This window comes from Sphaeramia orbicularis, chromosome 8 (assembly GCF_902148855.1).
Source record: "Sphaeramia orbicularis chromosome 8, fSphaOr1.1, whole genome shotgun sequence".
Taxonomy (NCBI): Eukaryota; Metazoa; Chordata; class Actinopteri; order Kurtiformes; family Apogonidae; genus Sphaeramia; species Sphaeramia orbicularis.
The window spans coordinates 3,395,350-3,401,349 of NC_043964.1; the positions used below are offsets into that span (position 1 = coordinate 3,395,350).

General features: G+C 41.7%; 1 protein-coding gene across 1 annotated transcript in view; it reads right to left on the minus strand.

The window, feature by feature from the left end:
* syt3 (synaptotagmin III) overlaps positions 1 to 4,373 on the minus strand; it is a 30,497-nt gene extending 26,124 nt beyond the window's left edge. The window contains exon 1 of the mRNA XM_030140553.1: positions 4,052 to 4,373. The gene's annotated coding sequence lies outside the window, so the exon portion shown is untranslated. The remainder of the gene's footprint in view (positions 1 to 4,051) is intronic.
* Between the last annotated feature and the right edge of the window lie 1,627 nt (positions 4,374 to 6,000).

Here is a 6,000-nt window from a genome sequence, read left to right on the forward strand (position 1 = left end):
CAGTGAAGGATATGTTAGTTTGTCTTTTCTCAACAGGCAGGACTGTGTCAGTGCAGATAGAGGACATACAAAATCTATCAGAGTAGAGTTTGAATCGTGACACATTTTTACTTATTTGTTTATTGGTGTGGGTTCGAAAAACATTGTGGTTTGGTTTAAATAATAATAAATGGATTATGACTCATCACGTTATAACATCTTTGCAGATTATGCTGGTATCTTTCCCTCACTCTAACCAAATACTTTTATGAGCTAAACCTAAAGAGGAAAAGTTTAGTAATGCTTTAGATACAACACCTGAACTGCAAATGGGAACCATTAAAAGTGACATTCATGTCAACAATGTCAACATTTTGGCCTCGTGGAATTCATATTAATTATTGCACACAACATTTAATTACCTTACTGATATAAAATAGCACTACGTTTATAGCAAAACCTACTTGCCGTTGCAATTTAGCCATATGTGACCATTATTTACTGTTATACACTTTCAATTACCGCGTCATTACATTCTGCTAAAATATCAAAAGCTGAACTGGTTGTGCGGACCTTCCTTTATTTTTTCTCACGTTCAACTTTTTTGGGATCCTGCACACCTCTAATTTTGGATGTGCGTGTCATTCACCTTTTTTCATAAAATATCAAAAGCACCACAAGGGGCTAAAATACTTTATTAACGTATAATTTACATAAGTGCACCTAAAAATGTTGATGTGAAAAATATTTATAGTTCACAATACACTTAGACATGTTGATATGAAACCTACTTTGGGTTCAGAAATGTCTGTATTATATTTATCTGTGGTTGGCTGAAACATACAGTGGGAAAATGGTACTGTGACAAATGAGTTTGATTATGAGCTAAACCTGGAGGGAAAAGGGGAACCAGAATCAAAAGCCAGTCACCCATTAGTCAGCATCGGTGGATATAAACAAACTCAAGGGTAAAATATATAATCTAGGGTGGCAAAGTGCCTTATCTCGGAAAGAGGCTCCAAGTTCTACCCTGCATGTGTGTACTTGAGCAAGACACCAAGCCCCTCGCTGGCCCCTCTTGTTAATCACTAAGGATGAGAGCATCAGCTGAGTGTCTCATATTTAATGGCTCAGTCCAGCCGTTACATACTCAATCTAGCTTATAGGCGATAAAGCAGATGAGGCGTTTATGTTTGTATCCCCTTATAATGAAGGGATCATTCTTGTATTTGCACAGAAAGGACAGATTTAGAGTTACCCTCAGGTGCGCAGAGCTGAGAACAAAATTAACAAATTAAACACAAATGAAAGTAGATACAGCATACAAGATGTGAAGGATAAAATCCACACAGTGCTCACATTTCTTACTGCTGGGGCATACACCAGTAAATATTTGTCTAATATTGAGTGTACTATTTCACTCTTTTCAGAGTAGCTGTATTGGATTTCTTTTTTTTTTTGGCTCAGTAGTCCTCATATAAGAATTCCAGTAGTCTTCTCCCATGTTCAGAAGTTCCACCAAAAACTGCTACAAACAAACAAAGTCCTAGAGCAGACCGAATGTGAATTTGATAAAACCCAGGGGACAAGTTTTTCAGTAACAAGGATCATGTTAGAAAGTGTAACTGAAATCTGAAATCTGTGTGTGGAATCTATCTCTCAGGGATGAATCAAACACCTGAGCTGGGTTTGGGAATTACAGTGATAAGGCATTTGAAACGCTGCTGTCTGCTGAATGAGAAGCAGAGAAAGATACTCACATGCTTACCACAAAGCTATGATCTATTGCAACCCTATATCATCATTTGGCATTTCATTTTCTAGTCAAATTACACCTTTCTGTTTAAAGTGGAGAAAATACATCAACTGTGAGTCTGCTGGATTCTTAGTGTTTCCATTTTGGATAGAACTGCATCACTGTTATTTTTTGTAGAAGTGAACTGTGGTAGTAGTATTACCTTGAGGTTTTTAAGAATTTAATTTTAGAATTCATGTTCTGTTCACCCACTCTTTATTAACACATGTTTTTTATTAAGCTAAGACTAATAGGAATCACTGTTTATTGCTCAAATGTGTATTTTTAAGGGATGAAAGTGAGGTCTTTACTAGTGCGAAATTCAACTGAGAAAAGTCTGACCCTTTTTTTGTATGAGAACATAATGCTTCTGTAGACAAAGGTAACTAATCCATTAGATATACCTAATAGGATGTTTCACTCGGATCTCATTGAAACTGCTTTCAAGTCCTCCTATCTGCTTGTATGCTCTTTCTATTGTTTTCATCTCTACCTGGAAGTCATCTTTAATTGAACCACTCAGTGTTACCCTGAATGCTTTTGTTGTTGTTTTTATTTTAAAAGTCTACAAATTTGCTTAAGTGTTTAAGGAAATTTCACACTTCCCAATGTCTGGGCCTCCATATCAATTTTGCACTGACAGCATTTTTTTTTTTAATTAGTCATTTCCTGTCTGTTGCACTCCACAGACTGGATTTGGCCGTGCACCCTGCTCCTTTTCGTTTCAGAGTTGCTTTCTGCTCTGCTGTTCTCTGCTGGGTCGTGTCATGTTGTGTACCACCTCAGATCGATGTACTCATGTACCCTTAGATCATCTGCCATTTGTCAGACCTATCCCTGATTCATAGAGGTCATGACCTCTATTCACCATGCTGGCATATCCTCCTTTTTGTTTTGCATCACTTCCTTTCGAGGCCACAGCATTGTCTGCCTGAGACAATGCTATCATCGCTCCTCTCTGCTCACTCGGCTGTGACCGATTGATGCACAGGGGTAAACAGATAGGGCTACTATAACACATCTTTTTGGTTACTCCAGTGGAGCAGCACTGTGTTTCGCCGGGACAGAGACGGCGCCGTATGAGGCCAAGATTGAACATGGGGATATTAATGTCTATTGACTAGAGGTAATAGCTTTGCTGAGCCTCAGCCTCGAGGCTGTTCCAATTTAGCCTGTCCTATAATAGCTCCTGGACACCCTTTCAGCAAATAAATAACATGATGTGGGTGAGCCTGGGCTTTAATATCTCCTCAAGCCCATATATCTCTATAAACATGCAATCAAACACCCATACACAACCAAGCAGACACTCCTTTTATTTCTATTTCTATCCCACATTCACACATATTTAAGGTTGCTGTACAGGCTTTCACAGCTTTCCTTCACTCTGGGCCTTTTTCAGCTGCAAGTGTCTAAATTATCCATAACATGAGACAGGAAATAGACAGCAAGTGGCCAGCCAGGAGCCCAGGAATAACGGAGCTGCTCTTCCTGTCTCTTGCACAGCCAGTGGAGCTGCAGAGCTGGACCTATTTACAGACAGGGAGTGGAATCACACACATACATACACAGGCACAGACAACGGGCCGGCCTCACTTCATTTTTCACCCACTGCTGTCAGAGTGGGTGAGTCAGTGTGTCTCAGTGGTTTGGTTTTTGGCCATTTGCATAAATCTGGTTCTCTGTGGTGAGAAGGCAGAGCAACTGTGCCTTTGATGGTAAGGGTGAGCGTGGTGTGGTGGGGTGGGGTGGAGGGGGTGTGGGTGTGCGTGTGGGTGGAGGGGGAATTACGCACGTCTTACGCACGTCAACCTGTCTTCTGTGTGTTTTTAGCGTGCTCGTGCGCGCTTCATCCTTCAATCTTTTAGCCTTACATTATTATCAACTGCACAGAAAAAAAGTTAAAGCATAAGCATCACGAAGGAAATCTTCCACTGAAAGGCTGCTCTGGTATTCCACAGACACATACTAGCTGCTTCTGTTGTCCAGGCTAGTGCAGCCTACACAGCCTCCACTAAACATACATCTATCTGTAATGCTCCGAATATATGTCTGTGGTAGAATGCAATATGGAAGAGGCAGGGTGATGCACAAATAATATACATTAAATATTTATGGAAAACAGACACATGCTTCTAGATTTAGGGCATATTCAGCAGAGCCCAGTGCGGGATGCAGGATCAAAGGAGGGATGATGCGAATAACGCACACATCGCAGATACCACAGACTCGAATGCATCCTGGCTGCACAAGCAACAAAGGGCAATATCTGCCTACCTTTGGCGATGCAGAAATCACTGTCTTCCTCGCCGTGCAATTTCCAATTTACGAGCCCCTTTCGCTGTTTTAGTCAGATGCGTCGCTGGTAAAGGGGCATTCCGCCCTGTTTCAGCTGGTCCACCCTCTGCTCCCTCTCTCCTCTTTCCTCTCTTAAGATGCACCGACTAATAAACCCTGCAAACGGGATGGCAGACTGAGAGGGAGAAATGAACAATATGATATCTCTCCCCTCCCCTCTTTTCCCTCCCGTTTCCCGTGTTCTTCTCTTATATTTTACCCCCTCCTTGTGTTTTTTCCACCTCTCTATTTCACTCTCCTCCCTCTCTCTCTCTCTCTCTCTCTCTCTCTCTCTCTCTCTCTCTCTCTCTCTCTCTCTCTCGGCTTCTCGCTCGCTCCCTCTCCCCTTTTCTTCCCTGTGCTCTGAATACTAATACTCCGTCTCTCCTCTTACTGCTTGTACAGCCCTGCCAGTGCTAAAGACATACTGATGTATGTGGGGCGTGCAGAGAGAAAGAGAGGAAAGGAGAGGTGGAGTGTGGGTGCGTGCACAGGTCTGTTTGTGTGGTAGTGGGAACCAGAGAATGGGAGTCCGGGGACACTGGACAGTAATGGCCACTCTCAGCCTGCAGGGGATGTGGGTGGGTTTTAAGGGCCCAGGTTCTTGTTTGGTGTTATTAGAGCTGTGATTATACATGAAAATTGTTGCAGATGCCCCTTGAGACATGGTCATGTTTGTAGTCGGTGGGTTGGTGGGATTCACCTATTCATGGTTGCATTCCTCAGAGGTGGGACGGAGGAAGTATGAAAAGGTGTTGCTTGGAAGTCAGGGATGGAGGACCCCAATTCTTCAGCTATGAGTAAATAAAAAAATAAAAAATTAAAAAATAAAAAAATACAAAAAGGTTATGGCTCTGTCTGTGTGGGTGATGGGATGTGTGCACCATGGAAACATCAACAAGAAATACAGCTGAGGTATACAGAGGCCATGATCTAGTTAGAAAGAGACGCAGTCTTACTGGAGTCATGATTAGATTATGATATTCCTGCAGGCCTCATAAGGAGAGAGCAGGCATAAAAATGTTGCTCTGCTGTATAAACATCACCAAGGATAATGAGGACCCTCTACCATCAGTCAGAAATTAATTTAGACATTGTATCATCGAGGTTGTTTACAAAACGGAGTCCCTCAGGGTACCCTATGAGGTCCTTGGCGTATTCACAGAAGGGGCACTCCCACTGAAATAAGGAAAAGTGGAATTGAATTAGCGTTAAATTTGTAGATGAGGCTGTGGGGGATTGTAATGTCTGTTCAATATCCTTGTGTCCAGTCCTGTATCAAATCACATCCATCAAGTAGAATCTCACATCCATCAAAGAAAAATATTGGAAGATTGTCTGTTGCCTAATGGGGGCTGTGGTAGCTCCAGTTAATGAGTTCAAAACATGTGTGAACCTATGTAACATTTCATCTTTGCTGCTGAGGTGGTGCCAACTTTGGTGGTTATATAAGCCAACACATCCCTCTGCCTCTCAAGATGTTCATTGCATATGGGTCTCCTGCCATAATAAATTAACATGGTGAACAGTGTGCGCTCTTGATTCTTGATGTGAAGTATTGCTTAGTTTGTCCAGACAGTTGTTTTCTCATTTCACATACGCTTGTTCTCACTGCAGATATTTTGTTCTTTAAATGATTGCATGTTTATATCGTCTAAATTGGAACCTTATGAATTGATCTGCTTTAGTCAAAAATAAAAGTCCTAGTACTGCGAGTTCTGTTGTCATGACAGAAGCAGGCACCTTCATATTTTAAAACAGCACACTGATGAATTAATCATTTGTTCAGACTGTGCCCAAGCAACACCTATGGGCCACACAGCACAGAGAACACCGAAGCCTTACTATAATTTTCAGTGGGTCAGTTTTAAGGACTATTCACGACAGAT